Raw genomic sequence first — 17,690 nt, 5'->3', positions numbered from 1 at the left:
TCGCTGATCGTCTCCAGAAACGACATCAAGGTGAACGGCGGCCCGAAACGTGCAGAACGCCACGGACGCAAGCTGACGGGAGCAGTATTATGCTATGGGGGTCCTGCTCTTGGATACGACCTGTGGTAGTAATCGAAGACATGCTGACAGCTGCAAATCACCTGCATCCCTTCATGCTTGCGATCTTCGCAGAAGGCTATGTCACCTACCAGCAGTTTAATTGCCCATGTCTGGGAGGCAGAACCGGGCTAAGTGGTTTCAGGTACATTATAGTGAACTAACGTTAATCTCTCGGAAACCATTTGCCTAATGTTAATCGTAAGGAGCCCAACTGGGTCGTTGTCGGGCGCCATCATCGTGTACGCAAATCAGCGGCCCGCTGTTTACGTGAATTACATGTCACTGTGCGTAGACGTCTAATGCCACAAACATACCAACAAACTGTCAAAACGCTGATACGCAGAATCAGTTATATATTTCTTTCCAAAGTGTGGTGTGCGTACTGTAAGACCTTCGGTACACATACCATCAGATTATTTGACTTGTCGCTCTAACGAAGTAGGCGAGTGTCAGCAAAATGTCTAGTGGTCTTATCGTGGAGTGTTTATCTTCTGCTGTTAGGTCAGACGATAGAAATGCCACTTGCATGCTAAGAGTAGCAGATTGACGGTGACCAACTTTAAATAGAACTTGATTAATTTTCACACACATTTATTAAAATAATAACAAGCATAAACAATATGTAACTTGATTCTGGATGCTATTTACAATTGACAATCTGAAATCCCTTTGGTCTTGGTGCATTAATCTTATTCTTACATATCTCTGATACTTGACAAAGTGTCTATACATTTATCTTCATGGCTATGTACAGGAATATGATAATCTTATTAGGTGCAGACTGAAACTTGACTATAGACTGGTTCAGACTAATGCAGACAAATGCAGACTGAGTAATTGGAGGTCTGTACACTCATTATAATACCTCACGCATTCAGGTATCAATGCGCAAGTGTGATCTGCGAGGAGAAAAGGTTCTACGTTAGCAGCGATCTCATTGTCTGTGTTACACATTAATATGCGGATCGGCGGAAGCAGTATTTGGTCCGTCTCTAAGGCAGCGCCATCTCGTAGTGCGGACAAGTGCTGCACCTGCACTGTTGTGCTTAGCGGGGCGCGCTCTAGTGGGAAAGTTGTGTACACGCTGATTACGCAGAACTATGTACACAACACAAACACAGACAAACAATCTATTAAGTGGTGGTCAAAAATGTTTAGTCTTATCAGTGTATGAATACAGCCTGAGACTTTTTACGCCTTCAGTCCTTCACACGTTATGTCTCTGTGTAATTTTATGGGCCCCTGTGTACAACGGACTTTCCCGAGTTAACTTACTAAAACGTCGATTGTGTGAAATTTCTATGGTGTCGTCGGAAGAGTGAGGTCATATGTTAAAGTTGTTAAGTTACAACGGAATGACAACTTAAGGACAAACGCTGCCAGTCGCAGCCGTGAATAAGAGACGTCGACAAATACAGGTCCTTGAGAGGTTCCGTACACCGCCGCTGTTTGAGGTCTACTTACGTCCAGAGCACCGTCACTCGCTCCACTCCTTTACATCCCTTCCTGATGGCAACATCATCGTAATTCAGATCCGGCAGCGAGCTAGTATCACGAGTCAGAACTGTGCACCAAAATTCATAGTTAAATGCAATGTTATATTAGCCTCTCATTCAATACTACAATAGTTATCGTTGCGGCATTACAGCATTGTTCAGGGCAATAAATGTAATCATTATATTCTGCGATAGTATTAACTGTATATTGTCCCTCACATGGACTTGGATTTCTACTCAAGTGCTGTGTAGTAAAAAACTTTACTGAAACCGAACTAATACTCGTGATACCATATATTGTAATATCCATTCGACTTCCTCCAGAAGTCAAAACTATTGAACTGTTGTCTAGGCTTGCTACGACATATATAAAAATTTCCTTAGACCGTACGCTCGGAAACTCGTTGAGACAGACCAGTATATACTGACAGCAGAAATTCCTGTCGAATATAAAAGCGATTGTCATTATTAAGGTGTCAGGCTCATCTACGGTCCCTGACAGCCACTTCCCACTCAACCGAATATTTCGAGTGAAATTACACTAATCCTGCTCTGTGGAAGCTGCTCTGTGACCTCGGTCATATTTCGTTTCGCAATATTTGGATTAGAAATAGTCCCTGTATTGTTTTACGTATGTTGTCATGTAAAATGCAAGTGTCACGTGCGACAGATGCTGTTAGTACAAGGTAGTATAGTTAGTTGACGTGAAGGACAGCATCTTTGACATGAGCCAGTCAGTGTCAGATGAATATCTTGTAAACGAAATCACGTTAGCAACACAGAGAAAATTAAATGCTGTGATCACATTTCAGTGCAAGGGGCGATCAAAAAGTTTCTGTTCGAGGGTGTGGCTGCAGCGTATAAGCAACGTAAGCGACTCCGATGCAGGTCTATAAGTACCGACATGTATGCAGGGGACTGATGTGGGGCAAATACGAAACCATGAAGTACGGCAACCCTTATTACCAAATGCGTCCAAACAGAACCAACGCGCCGATATTCTTCTCTTGGCTGCTGAAGGACTAACACAGGCACACATCCACTGGAGAAGGAAGAATGTGTATGGGACAGCATGTATGCTGAGAACCACCATTGTGGAATGGTGCGCCAAGTTACGTGCCGGTCGCGATTCAGTGCAAGCCGCCTGTCGACCACAGAGGCTAGCTTTACGTGGTACAGGTGGTTGATGATGCGATTAGGGCAGACCAGCGCATAACCACTCGCGCGCAACCAGAGGATCATGACATCAGTTCTAGTTGTGAACAACACATTATCTAGCAGAAGATAGATCGTAGTTAGTTCTGCTCCCAGTTGAGACACTGAGGGCTGAACGGCAAACAAAAAGCAAAATGGGTGGCTGGTTGCCTAAAGCATCTGATACGTTTCAATGTTGAAGACCACATGTATCTTGAGCGACAAAAGTTGGTGCCACCATTGAGAAGTTCAGTCGAAATCACGCACTGGTGTTGTCCCTCGGCCCTCGTCCCAGGAAGTTCAAGAGCCAGTCAGCTGTTGGGAACGTGATGCTCAGACTGCTCTCTCATTACCGGGACCCACAGTTCATTGATTTTAAGGACATGGTATCTCCATCACTGGGGAATGGTAATGCGGAAACGCCGAAGAAGTTACGGCTTGCAATTAAGGCGAAACGTCTGGGAAAACTGCGTCAGGCTGTGCTGCTGCTTGGCGACTAACCACGTCCCCATACAGCAGATGTTGTAACGCAGAAGTTACACCAACCTAAGCGGGGCACATTCGAGCAGTGAAGCACGTGTCCCATGCGAATATCAGTACTTCAGTCCCTTGTAAGAGGCCCTGAAGGGTCGATCATTCCTGTCGTACTAGGACGTGAAGCAGGCTGTTATGGATTTTTTTCATGCAGCAGGACAAGGCGTTTTACCAAACAGATACCTGCTACCCGGTCAGTATTATTTACTTATCGTATATCAGTAAGATACAAACGATAATACAATTAGATGAAATTGCAATAATTATAGTTATAAACAAACATCTAACATATGTATATAGGCTGTTGATTGAAGAGTCGCCATCAGGAGATCTTCAGGTTTCCCTTCATAAGCTGTCCGAGGGCATTCTCTTATGTTTTATAGTTTGGATTTCATCACATTCGTACGACGGCGTCAAATCCTTGCCCCATTTATGCAGGAAAGGGGCATGTCTAAGATGCTGAGTCCTTATTGGTTTTTGAGTTGACGATCAAGAACGAAGTGCTCGTATTAAGAAGGGTGTAAGACAAGGCTGTAGCCTTTCGCCCCTACTCTTCATTCTGTACATCGAGGAAGCAATGATGGAAATAAAAGAAAGGTTCAGGAGTGGAATTAAAATACAAGGTGAAAGGATATCAATGATACGATTCGCTGATGACATTGCTATTCTGAGTGAAAGTGAAGAAGAATTAAATGATCTGCTGAACGGAATGAACAGTCTAATGAGGACACCGTACGGTTTGAGAGTAAATCGGAGAAAGACGAAGGTAATGAGAAGTAGTAGAAATGAGAACAGCGAGAAACGTAACATCAAGATTGATGGTCACGAAGTCAATGAAGTTAAGGAATTCTGCTACCTAGGCAGTAAAATAACCAATGACGGACGGAGCAAGGAGGACATCAAACGCAGACTCGCTATGGCGAAAAAGGCATTTCTGGCCAAGAGAAGTCTACTAATATCAAATACCGGCCTTAATTTGAGAAAGAAATTTCTGAGGATGTACGTCTGGAGTACAGTATTGTATGGTAGTGAAACATGGACTGTGGGAAAACCGGAACAGAAGAGAATCGAAGCATTTGAGATGTGGTGCTATAGACGAATGTTGAAAATTAGGTGGACTGATAAGGTAAGGAAGGAGGAGGTTCTACGCAGAATCGGAGAGGAAAGGAATATGTGGAAAACACTGATAAGGAGAAGGGACAGGATGATAGGACATCTGCTAAGACATGAGGGAATGACTTTCATGCTACTAGAGGGAGCTGTAGAGGGTAAAAACTGTAGAGGAAGACAGAGATTGGAATACGTCAAGCAAATAATTGAGGACGTAGGTTGCAAGTGCTACTCTGAGATGAAGAGGTTAGCACAGGAAAGGAATTCGTGGCGGGCCGCATCAAACCAGTCAGTAGACTAATGACCAAAAAAAAAAAAATCTGGGAGTAGGCATTAGGAGTGATTTAAAATGGAATGACCATATAAAATTAATCGTCGGTGAAACTGACGCCAGACTGAGATTCATTGGAAGAATCCTAAGGAAATGCCGTCCGAAAACAAAGGGAGTAGGTTACAGTACACTTGTTCGCGCACTGCTTGAATACTGCTCATGAGTGTGGGACCGTACCAGATAGGGTTGATATAAGAGATAGAGAAGATCTAAAGGAGAGCAGTGCGCTTCGTTACAGGATCATTTAGTAATCGCGAAATCGTTACGGAGGTGATACATAAACTCCAGTGAAAGACTGTGCAACAGAGACGCTTAGTAGCTCGGTACGGGCTTTTGTTGAAGTTTAGAGAACATACTTTCACCGTGGAATCAAGCAGTATATTGCTCCCTCCTACGTATATCTCGCGAAGAGACCATGAGGGTAAAATCAGAGAGATTAGAGCCCACACAGAGGCATCCCGACAATCTTTCTTTCCATGAACAGTACGAGACTGGAACAGAAGGGAGAACCAATAGAGCTACTCAGGGTACCCTCCGCCACACACCGCAGGGTGGCTTGCGGAGTATGGATGTAGATGTAGGTAGATGTAGCAGCAGCGCGGTTCCAGACTGTAGCGCCTAGAACAGGTCGGTCACAGCGGCCGGCAATGTCCTCATGTATTAGTAGGTTATGTAGTTGGTCAAGGTCTTCTTGTACTCTCTTGTGAGTGCGTTTGTACTACGCAAATTTTGCGTGTCTCGGTGGGGTGGTTACCTCTGTGCTCACGGTGATTTTGCCTAATTTGCATACCGACTCTGGACTGTACGGCCTTCGAACAGAATCTTTTTCATCGTCCCTTATGTATGTTTAGTCTTCAAAACGTTTTCCAAAGTATTCCGGACGTACAATCACCTCGCGCGTCAGCCACTCGCAGACGGAAGTCAGCACCAGCAGAGAGACAACGTCAGGGATGAGAAGGAGGAGGGTTACCCTCGGGCCCCTGGTGGACATGTACAGCAACTTGAAGAGCCGCACCAGGGTGTCGAAGAGGAACAAGGCGAAGTGCAGCGCCAGCGCGGCACCGCAGCGAACCTCTAGCAGGGCGGCAGCGTCACTCAGCGACGCGTAGAGCGCTCCACACTCCTCCAGCAACAGCGTCTGCGGCAGAGCCAACGTTCTGGCGCCAGAGGTACTGGCGCCACCGAAAGCCTCCGGCACTCGCTGCTGGCGAACCTGCTCTGGGAACACGTCGCATCTTCGAAGGCGCATCCCACTGATCCACCAAAGTGGTTTGTGGACAGTCTTCCGCCTGATACTCCAACTAATACAAACTCTTCTTAATGTCTGCTGTATTCTCACGCACAGCCCAGCACTTCTCTTCCCGTTGCTAGCGGGCGTAAATGCAGTTGTCTCCCTGAGCCTCTGTGATTTTTTATGTCGGTATAGAATGCTACACTGCTTACGTCTTCCCGCTAGATGAGACATCGCGTCCTCTGTGAATCGATCGTTAGGTGCCCAGAGAATTAAACCACGTTTATCCCTGGCTTCAGATATGCCCGTTCCTCTGTAACGGTTAACGACTTCTCGGCACTCAGAAATTTCCGATATAACTCCATTTCTTGAGGAGACGGACGAGAGTCGTCGAAGTGAGTTGCTGTAATGTTGGCATCGCAAGGAGATCACTGTTGCTAGCAATAAGAATGAGTGTACGACCAGTTGCCTCGGCATTTGTCCAAAGACGAAATCCAGTGTGGCATACCAAGACACCGGTGACAAGATACGAGCAGTATAAAGTAGGCACGCAATATGGATGAATACCGACGTTATAGTTACTGTCGTAACGCATTTATCGTAACTGTTTCCTCTCCCTCGTAACAATGTGCCATATCTTTCGTCAAACTCTTCAATGGTCTTAATTATTCCAGTGAGTGAGCTCTCTTTCAGGTAACTAAGCGTCGAGAAGGTGAACATTTGCAGCATTAATTCCCGGTGCCTCAAATTGTAGAGCGGAGACGCCTCTTCTCTGGAGAACTGAAAGACAGCGAAACAACAGTACAGAAGCGGTCCCAGCCATGCGTGGATATTACGGAGATTGTAGACTGGAACCTCACAGCTGTTCCCAATTAACCCCTGAAACGACGGGGCCCCTAGTATTTTGCAGACTATGAGAAACCTCCGGTAACACATGTAAAAGCGTGTCTCTTTGGGTGTAGTTTCCATATGCGACTAAAAAAACTGTTCTCGCATTCACGTTCTGACACGAAGATGTGGGCGCGATCGCACGTCACCAGCGATTGCCCACGGCACTTGGTGTCATTCAGAGTGTTTTGCGCGGGCACTACAGTCATCATACATTTATAAAGTATTGAAGCGAAGAAGTGTTCTTTCCACTGCTTGTGTGCGAAGCAATTATTCTGTCCACTCTTAGCATTGTAACGCCAGTAAATTGCGGCCAGATAACAGAGCCAGATGTTTGAGACCAATAACGAGGCAACTGGTTTTACAAACTTGTGATTTCATCGATCAATATTAGGTAATTTATATCAAACACTGGCCAGAATAAACGGATAATTATATTTGATGTTGAGATTACGACAGAGGAATGTTTATTAGACATCAAATCATGATTATCAATTTTTCCACCACGTATATTGCGCACATCTGCTATTTTCTTTTCCAAAAACTTTATCCTTCTAAATTTCTGTGAAAGAAATTTCGGGCAAAATTGTCAGAAGAAAGCAACACATCAATAAATTTCTTAGCAAATTCTTTTGTTCGGTGAACCTTCGACGTTACAGTCACCAAATGAAAAGAGACATTTCATTGAGGACACACACTTGAGAAATTAGCGAGCATGTCACAATTATGTATTCTGATGATCAAAAATGTAACCTTCTTGCAAGACATCCCGAATTGTACTAAACATCCACAAATGTCTCAATTTAGCCAGTGTATAAGAGGCGTAGAGTATGACAGGCCGCGCTTTTTCATCCGAGCTTTTCGGCGATTAATACAATGCGTTCCTGGACTACCTTAGTGATTCGTCGTGTGGAATTCTTTCTACCTGTTTTGCCAAGAAGCTCTCGAAGTTTATGTCCCTTGCCGAAAGGTTCTCTGTAAGGTAGAATTCTACTTCCTGTGATTCTAGGTCATGAAGGGGAAAGCTACATTATTCGAAATAACGTTCAAAGGGGTTGGCAGTGTGATGTATTTATTTATTAAACACCATAAGCTGATAATAACGACACAATTAATAATGATTAACTGAGAGCACGGTCTTGCGACAGAATTGGATCGGAAGGCATCCTATCAGGGACTGCTGACTAGACTTGGCCAGTGTTTGTATGTTTCGATACAGTGTATCGATACGTGGAACTGTTTCAGTGTTTCGGAACGGCTGTGGGCCACTGTTTCGAAGCAGTGGTGTTTAATTCCGCCCCTGTCTCAGACAACCGGACCAGATTCGATTTCGAGCCAGACGCAGAAACTGTATCGTTGTTTCAAAATAAGACTGTTTCAGTCCACCTGTGCTTGGAACGGACTAATTGTATCGAAACAGTGATGTTTCATTCCGCTCTGTGTAGGACGAGATTTGGGCTCGGCGCAGGTACTGAAACAAAACATACCACTTCGTGAAACACTTTCAAGAGTGTCGAAATCTTTTTAACAAGCAATACCATGAAGCTTAAGATATCTGAAAATAAAGCTTCGTTTCTCTCTGACTTTCCTATTCCGAAATGGCGTAACATCTGCTTTATAAACACTAACCAAACAATAAAACAACACAATCTATTCACATTCAAATTACACTTTTTTATAACATACGTTTCTCTGGTCATGTACAGTAATCATAAGCCTGCCCCCCCCCCCCCCCCCCCCATGAACCATGGACCTTGCCGTTGGTGGGGAGGCTTGCGTGCCTCAACGATACAGATAGCCGTACCGTAGGTACAACCACAACGGAGGGATATCTGTTGAGAATCTGTTGAGAGGGCAGACAAACGTGTGGTTCCTGAAGAGGGGCAGCAGCCTTTTCAGTAGATGCAAGTGCAACAGTCCGGATGATTGACTGATCTGGCCTTGTAACATTAACCAAAACGGTACTGCGAACGGCTGAAAGCAAGGGGAAACTACGGCCGTAATTTTTCCCGAGGGCATGCAGCTTTACTGTATGATTAAATGATGATGGCGTCCTCTTGGGTAAAATATTCCGGAGGTAAAATAGTCCCCCATTCGGATCTCCGGGTGGGGACTACTCAAGAGGACGTTGTTATAAGGAGAAAGAAAACTGGCGTTCTACGGATCGGAGCGTGGAATGTCAGATCCCTTAATCGGACAGGTAGGTTAGAAAATTTAGAAAAGGAAATGGATAGGTTAGATATAGTGGGAATTAATGAAGTTCGGTGACAGGAGAAACAAGACTTTTGGTCAGGTGACTACAGGGTTATAAACACAAAATCAGATAGGGGTAATGCAGGAGTAGGTTTAATAATGAATAGGAAAGTAGGAATGCGGATAAGCTACTACAAAGAGCATAGTGAACGCATTATTGAGGCCAAGATAGATACGAAGCCCACACCTACTACAGTAGTACAAGTTTATATGCCAACTAGCTCTGCAGATGACGAACAAATTGAAGAAATGTATGATGAAATAAAAGAAATTATTCAGATAGTGAAGGGAGATGAAAATTTAACAGTCATGGGTGACTGGAATTCGAGTGTAGGAAAAGGGAGAGAAGGAAACCTAGTAGGTGGATATGGATTGGGGCTAAGAAATGAAAGAGGAAGCCGCCTGGTAGAATTTTGCACAGAGCACAACTTAATCATAGCTAACACTTGGTTCAAGAATCATAAAAGAAGGTTGTATACATGGAAGAATCCTGAAGATACTAAAAGGTATCAGATAGATTATACAATAGTAAACACAGAGATATAGGAACCAGGTTTTAAATTGCAAGACATTTCCAGGGGCAGATGTGGACTCTGACCACAATCTATTGGTTGCGACCTGTAGATTAAAACTGAAGAAACTTCAAAAAGGTGGGAATTTAAGGAGATGGAACCTAGATAAACTGAAAGAACCAGAGGTTGTACTGAGTTTCAGGGAGAGCATAAGGCAACAATTGACAGGAATGGGGGAAAGAAATACAGTAGAAGAAGAATTGGTAGCTTTGAGGGATGAAGTAGTGAAGCCCGCAGAGGATCAAGTAGGTAAAAAGACGAGGGCTAGTAGATATCCTTGGGTAACAGAAGAAATACTGAATTTAATTGATGCAAGGAGAAAATATGAAAATACAATAAATGAAGCAGGCAAAAAGGAATACAAACGTCTCAAAAATGAGATCGAAAGGAAGTGCAAAATGGCTAAGCAGGGATGACTAGAAGACAAATGTAAGGATGTAGAGGCTGATCTCACTAGGGGTAGGATAGATACTGCCTACAGGAAAATCAAAGAGACCTTTGGAGATAAGAGAACCACTTGTATGAACATCAAGAGCTCCGATGGAAACCCAGTTCTAAGCAAAGAAGGGAAAGCAGAAAGGTGGAAGGAGACTATAGAGGGTCTATACAAGGGCGATGTGCTTGACGACAATATTATGGAAATGGAAGAGGATGTAGATTAAGATGAAATGGGAGATACGATACTGCGTGAAGAGTTTGACTAAGCACTGAAAGACCTGAGTCGAAACAAGGCCCCCGGAGTAGACAACATTCCATTAGAACTACTTACGGCCTTGGGAAAGCCAGTCCTCACAAAACTCTACCATCTGGTGAGCAAGATGTATGAAACAGGCGAAATACCCTCAGACTTCAAGAAGAATACAATAATTCCAATCCCAAAGAAAGCAGGTGTTGACAGATGTGAAAATTACCGAACAATCAGTATAATAAGTCACAGCAGCAAAATACTAACGCGTACAGACGAATGGAAAAACTAGTAGAAGCCGACCTCGGGGAAGATCAATTTGGATTCCGGAGAAATACTGATACACGTGAAGTAATACTGACCTTACGACTTATCTTAGAAGGAAGATTAAGGAAAGGCAAACCTACGTTTCTAGCATTTGTAGACTTAGAGAAAGCTTTTGACAATATTGATTGGAATACTCTCTTTCAAATTCTGAAGGAGGCAGGGGTAAAATACAGGGAGCGAAAGGCTATTTACAATTTGTACAGAAACCAGATGGCACTCATAAGAGTCGAGGGACACGAAAGGGAAGCAGTGGTTGGGAAGGGAGTAAGACAGGATTGTAGCCTCTCCCCGATGTTATTCAATCTGTATATTGAGCAAGCAGTAAAGGAAACAATAGAAAGCTTCGGAGTAAGTATTAAAATCCACGGAGAAGAAATAAAAACTTTGAGGTTCGCCGATGACATTGTAATTCTGTCAGAGTCAGCGAAGGACTTGGAAGAGCAGTTGAATGGAATGGACAGTGTCTTGAGAGGAGGATATAAGATGAACATCAACAGAGCAAAACGAGGATAATGGAATGCAGTCGAATTAAGTCGGGTGATGCTGAGGGAATTAGATTAGGAAATGAGACACTTAAAGTAGTAAAGGAGTTTTGCTATTTGGGGAGCAAAATAACTGATGATGGTCGAAGTAGAGAGGATATAAAATGTAGACTGGCAATGGCAAGGAAAGCGTTTCTGAAGAAGAGAAATTTGTTAACATCGAATATAGATTTAAGGGCCAGGAAGTCTTTTCTGAAAGTATTTGTATGGAGTGTAGCCATGTATGGAAGTGAAACATCGAGGATAAATAGTTTGGACAAGAAGAGAATAGAAGCTTTCGAAATGTGGCGTTACAGAAGAATGCTAAAGATTAGATGGGTAAATCACATAACTAATGAGGAAGTAATGAATAGGATTGGGGAGAAGAGAAGTTTGTGGCACAATTTGCCCAGAAGAAGGGATCGGTTGGTAGGACATATTCTGAGGCATCAAGGGATCATCAATTTAGTATTGGAGGGCAGCGTGGAGGGTAAAAATCGTAGAGGGAGACCAAGAGATGAATACACTAAGCAGATTCAGAAGGATGTGGGTTGCAGTAGGTACTGGGAGATGAAGAAGCCTGCACAGGATAGAGTAGCATGGAGAACTGCATCAAACCAGTCTCAGAACTGAAGACAACAACAATAACAACAACAAAAAGTAAGCCTACAACATTTTGAAGAAAAAAATGCGAAGAGTGACAGTTATTAGACATATACATAAATTTGATGTTGATATAATTGCAAGCAATGTGTTTGTCACATCACTGATAGTGTAATGGTGAATGGGAAGGACTGGGAAGCATGTTGAATTTAGAGTAACGGTTCGAAACATGTTGAAAGACAAAATTTTTCTCTGTTATATTTTGTTATTTATTTAAATTATTTGGCATTATTTGTGAGTCTATAGTCACTGTGCCTATTATCCACAATGATTCCCTTTGTGTGCATGGTAATTAGCAAGATGGGTATATTACCTATACTAACGGAATGTGGGAATCCCAGTAGCATATCCGTTGTTTCTGCAGTTTGCTCCCAACTTCAGTTCCGTTTGTGGTGGATTCTCTGTCTCCAGTTATTGCTGTCCTCAGCCAACTGAAAAGTATGAAAGTCACATGACACGAAAGTAGCTTATTTGCTTCAGGAAATACGAAACTGCCCAAGACGCCTAAGTGATAGTTTCATACTTTCCGCGATATGATTAGCACTCTCGCACCACATTTATGTTTATATGGACATACTTATACAGTAGACATTCAAGATGATAAAATGTGTAGGTTTATTAGATTACAAAGCACAAACTGTTTCACTGTTTCGAAACAGCGTATCGAAACATTACATTGTACTGTTTCATTTGTTTCGAAACAGTTAATTGTTTCAGTTTGCCCGTCTCTACTACTGACTATGGCGGGCAGCTTGTACCTCGTACTCGTGATATTTCGTACCCCTTCGTGCATTTTCATCAGCATAAACATTATTCATTTATTTGCTAACATGATCGATTTCTGGCGCTGTAATATTGTTGTAGGAAAGTAATATCTATATAGGAATAAGACACTTTTATTAGCAAATCTTTATTAAGCAAGATTACTTGCTTCGAACCAGAATAACTGTGCTTTCCCTTCGTACCTTGCCACTGATGTATTGGACGTTCTCATACTTGGCCACAGCGCCTCGAGCTATCGTCCACTGGCAACGCCATGTGGTCCGCCGGCTCTTTCAGACAGCGTGGGAACAGAAATCGTATTCCTGACTGTTTGCGCTTTACTCACTGAGTGCTACATGATATCTGTAGACGCCATAGAAAATAGTAAAACTGGAAAATAAGGAAATAAAATGTGGCTTGGACAGAAAGGATGCCAAACAACTCTACTTTCATCTTTACTGTTCAGGGATTCACTTTAAGGCCCTCTGCGATCTGTATTCATCTCCTCAGCCTTGTAATGTTTTTCTACCTTGAGACTGACACGGTTTCGTTGCCTTTTAATTCGAAAGTCTTCCAATGATTATGGGGCTGTTTCCATCTGTCTCAGTATGTGGCGACTATATCATCAGTAGTATGAGTACATAGCCCTTCATAGAAGGAATCATTAGACCTAATAATTCGCCGGCCAGAGTGGCCGAGCGGCTCTAAGCGCTTCAGTTTGGAACCGCGCGACCTCTACGATCGCAGGTTCGACTCCCGCCTCGGGCATGGATGTGTGTGATGTCCTTAGGTTAGTTAGGTTTAAGTAGTTCTACGTTCTAGGGGACTGATGACCTTAGCCGTTAAGTCCCGTAGTGCTCAGAGCCATTTGAACCACTTTTGAACCTAATAATTTGTTTAATACTTAACATGGTGGTTCCATTTCCGCTGCCTGTGGCTATTATTGAAACATTACCTCTACATTGTCTTGCGAAGTGTCAACAACATCTTTTTTCAAACCTTGCTCCAAATGTTATGTAGGGTTTGTACTTGTCATTTTCGAGTCACTATAAGACCATGAATATTTCTCTTCTGACGTGATCTTCCAGTCACAGATTTTTTTGTTTTAGATTTGTGGATAAAAAGTTTCTTGGCAATCTTGCACTAACGACTGAGAAATATCAAACAGTAATAAAAGAAACAGGGATTTTTGGAGGACTGTGAGGGACAAGTTATTGACCAACCTGTCTCAAATATGGTGTATGGCTAACACGCCAGGCGAATGCAAGTCAAGATAATCTGTCGTACATTATGATAGTCGAAGAATGCTTCCCTGTAATCGCGACATGTGGCAGAGCATTGTCATACTGAAATGTGGCATTTAGAGTTACCTAAAACTCTCCATGAAGTAGGGGTTGCTGTCATGGTGGCCCTCAAAATGAAGGAGTTGATTTCAGATGTACTCAGTGGTACACTGAAACTTCACCTAGATGAAAGCCACATGCAACAATAGCTGAAATATCGGTACATCATTTTCCAATATGTGTTCTATAACACAAAAGAATTTGGTGTAAACTTCCACGGAAGTTGACGATTTAATTCAAATTTGATGGTTTTATGCTGCGCAGCTCGGCATTGGAAGATCGCCATATTGCCAGTGTATATGTGAGTCTCTGCAGGTGCATGTGTGGATGCATACATGCATGTGCGTGCTCTTGTTTATGTGCTCGACATTTTTTTTTTTGTAATTTAGCAATGTTTCACATTATTTATTACTAGCTGAGTACCCAGCATTGGCCAGCTATGTATTTATCTCTTCCTATCTCTGTCCATCTTCCCCAGTATTCTAATACTCTATCTCCTCCTTCCTCCTCCTCTCTCTCTCTCTCTCTCCTCCTTCACCTCACCTTTGTCCATTTCCTCAAACCCCTCTCTCTGCCCACCTCATCCACCCCCTCTCTTTGTTCATCTCCTACTGCCCCTCTTTCGGTCCATCTCCTCTCCCCCTTTATCCATCTACTCCTCCCCTCTCTATCCCACCAACCCCCTCTCTTGATCATATCCTCTTCCCTATCCATCTCCTCCTCACCTCTCTCCTCCCCTCTCTCTGTTCATTCTTTCCCCTCTCCTCTCTGTGTCCATTTCCTCCATCTCCTCCCCTTTCCTTTGTCTTCCATTTCCTCCTCCATCTTTGCCTCTAGCTCTACCTGACCATTCCTCCCCCCCCCCCCTCTCTGCCTACCTCTTCTTCTTCCTGTCTCTTTTCATCCACTCCCTTTCTTTGCCCATCACCTCCTCTCCCCTCTGTCCATTTCTCACTCCCCTATTTCCGGCCATCTTCTCCTCCTCCTATCATTGTCTGTCTCCTCTTTCCCCCTCGTTGTCTGTACATATCCTCTAGCCCCCTTCTCTCTTTCCACGTTATCACGATCACCCCAAAAGAAAACTGGTGGTTCTACCCTTACAGTGTTCCTTTCTAGACTGTAACTATGTGTAACACATTTGATTGAACTCGTTCAAGGGTTTAGGATGAGCTTTCTAGCAGTGGACTAATGGATTTGCCTCCACACGCACATTTCAACTACGTTTACTTATATTTCACATATTTCATAGTGTCTGCACATATATTTCACCTGTATGTCAAGCGAATTTCACCCTGCAGTTTCATCTTCATGCAGTTCAATGTTTATGATGTCGTATCTCCTGAACTACGTGCTATACAATGAAGTAATCTTGCAGGTACATCCAGTGTTATATGTGGCTACTGTCTGCGAATTCTGTCACAGATAGATGTAGTACTACAGAAGTAATAAATTAAAACGTCATGCATTATGTGCCTGTTTTTCACGCGTCTCAGTGTTTATAACTTCATATATCCTGAAGTATATGTCATACAATGATATATTTTTCTAGGTACGTTCGCAACATATGTGGAAGCTGTTTGCGAAATGTGTTGCGAATACATTTAGTAGCAACGAATTATTAAATCTAAACTACTTGCACGAAGCGGTAGTTTTTCAAGAATTTCATTGTTTATGACACAATATAAACTGATATGAATGTCGTGATGTATGTAATATTTTCGTTACCTTCAGGGGTATATGTGAATAGTCAGCAAAATGCGTTACGAGCACAGTTTGTAATAAAGAAGTAAATTAAAACGTCCCGCTTCATGCTTCAGTTTTAGTGCACGAACAGCAAAAAGTTAGTAAGCGATAAACATTTTTTCTTTCATCACGTTGTGAGGCTCGTCAGCGATAATAACTTTCGTAAAGGTTTCAAACCATATGTAAAGCTTGTGCATCTCCCTAAGTACTCTTATTCTCAAATACTGGACGGCTGAAGTGTGGGTATTCACGTGCCATGGGCTACAATGCGTTTTCGTACCCTCACCTACCCCGTTTGACAGATAGTCGGTTCCTATCCCCACAGCGATTCTTTACAAACAGTAAGTTATGTACGTACTCGATAACTGGCCAATGAGATTAACTGTGATGCTTCCTCCATTGTGCGACATTTGGACGCAGTTAGGAAGGCTCAAAAATTGTTTGTATGGGTTCCGCATGCTTTAAGCCAAAATCATAAAAATCAGCGACTGGTCATATGAGCATCTCTGATTATTCGTTAGCAATTGGCTAGTCTACAACACTGAAAGCAATGGGGTGAGATCCAAATAAAGCAGAAGCTCTCCATACAAAGAGCCACGCGCTTCCACAAACAATAATGTAATGGATTTCGTGGAAAAGAGACAGTGTGGTGTACTACGAATTGCTTCCTCGAGGTGTAACCATCACTGTTGATATTTATTGTCAGTAACTGAGACGTTTTGCAGATGAAATCAAACAACAAAGACCAGGAGAACTGCATAAACTGATGCTACGCCAAGGTAACGCCCTCAAACATTCCGCTAGACTGACGAGTAAACACTGTACAGGAGTACGGTTGGGAAATTCATTCCACGCCCACGTTATTCACCTTATCTTGCACCCTCAGATTCTCTTCTTTCCCGCTCTGTGCCACACGTTCTTCAAGGAACTTCCATTCCGGATGAAAATGCGCTTGGAACAAGGCTCGACGAGTTCTTCGCCTCAAAACCATGTGATTTCTACAGTCGCGTTATCGAAAAGGTACCGCAGCGTTGGCAAACTGTTGTAAATAGTGAAGGTGAATATGTTACTGAAGGCTAAAGTCTCTGTTACGTGTGTGTGTACTGTTTATCGAACTTAAGGAAAAACGCTATGAACTTATGGAGCAACACAGTAGAACATATTCTGTGAGGTACTGTAGCATTGTTCGTCTCTGTAGTCTCTCGGATGAGCGGATGTTAGCTTTGATAAATGATATTGAAGAAATTGAACACCAAGGAGGATATGTAAAAGATATTTCAGTTAATTCTGATTATGTTACAAAACAAAAGGTGTAAGATGCTGTCTCAGTAATTTCACAGTCTGTATAGAGTGTACTAGACGACAGCCAGTCAAGGAATATTTTATGGAATTGGTTTAAGAAATTTATTTCAAAGGCCCAGTGGAATCTTTACAAGTTTTCTCCGAGAGTAATTCAGGCCGTGTCTACGTGACACAAGTCACTTGTCTTTCAAAACCGAGGCGGTTCTGTCCAGCTAAAGCTGCTGACAGGAGACGCCCTGAGCCCTCTGCTGAAACTGCTAGCGAATTCGCGCCATCGGTTTTAGCTAATAGCGTGCGCGGGATGCCGATCACGTGTGTGGACACCGGAGCGTCCTGCGGTACAGAACACACTTGCCTCTCTCTCTTGTAATTCAAACCTCGAGCAGAACATACGTCTTTTCGGAAGGCAGAGCCTCTGGCTCTGCTTTTCACGCCAAGCCACCAACGTAAGTTAACATGAACCGCTTCCCCTTCGTTTGCCCATTTCAGTTAATCGTTCGACCTCCTAGACTGGCATGAACCAGATGACTTCCGAACCTAGGTGCGCCCCTTGTGTACCCAGAAATATATTCTCGTTATCTTCCCTAATTTCCTGCTTTGTCATTTAACGGCAGC

This window comes from Schistocerca gregaria, chromosome 1, assembly GCF_023897955.1.
Source record: "Schistocerca gregaria isolate iqSchGreg1 chromosome 1, iqSchGreg1.2, whole genome shotgun sequence".
Taxonomy (NCBI): domain Eukaryota; kingdom Metazoa; phylum Arthropoda; class Insecta; order Orthoptera; family Acrididae; genus Schistocerca; species Schistocerca gregaria.
Note: the sequence above shows the minus strand (reverse complement) of the source record.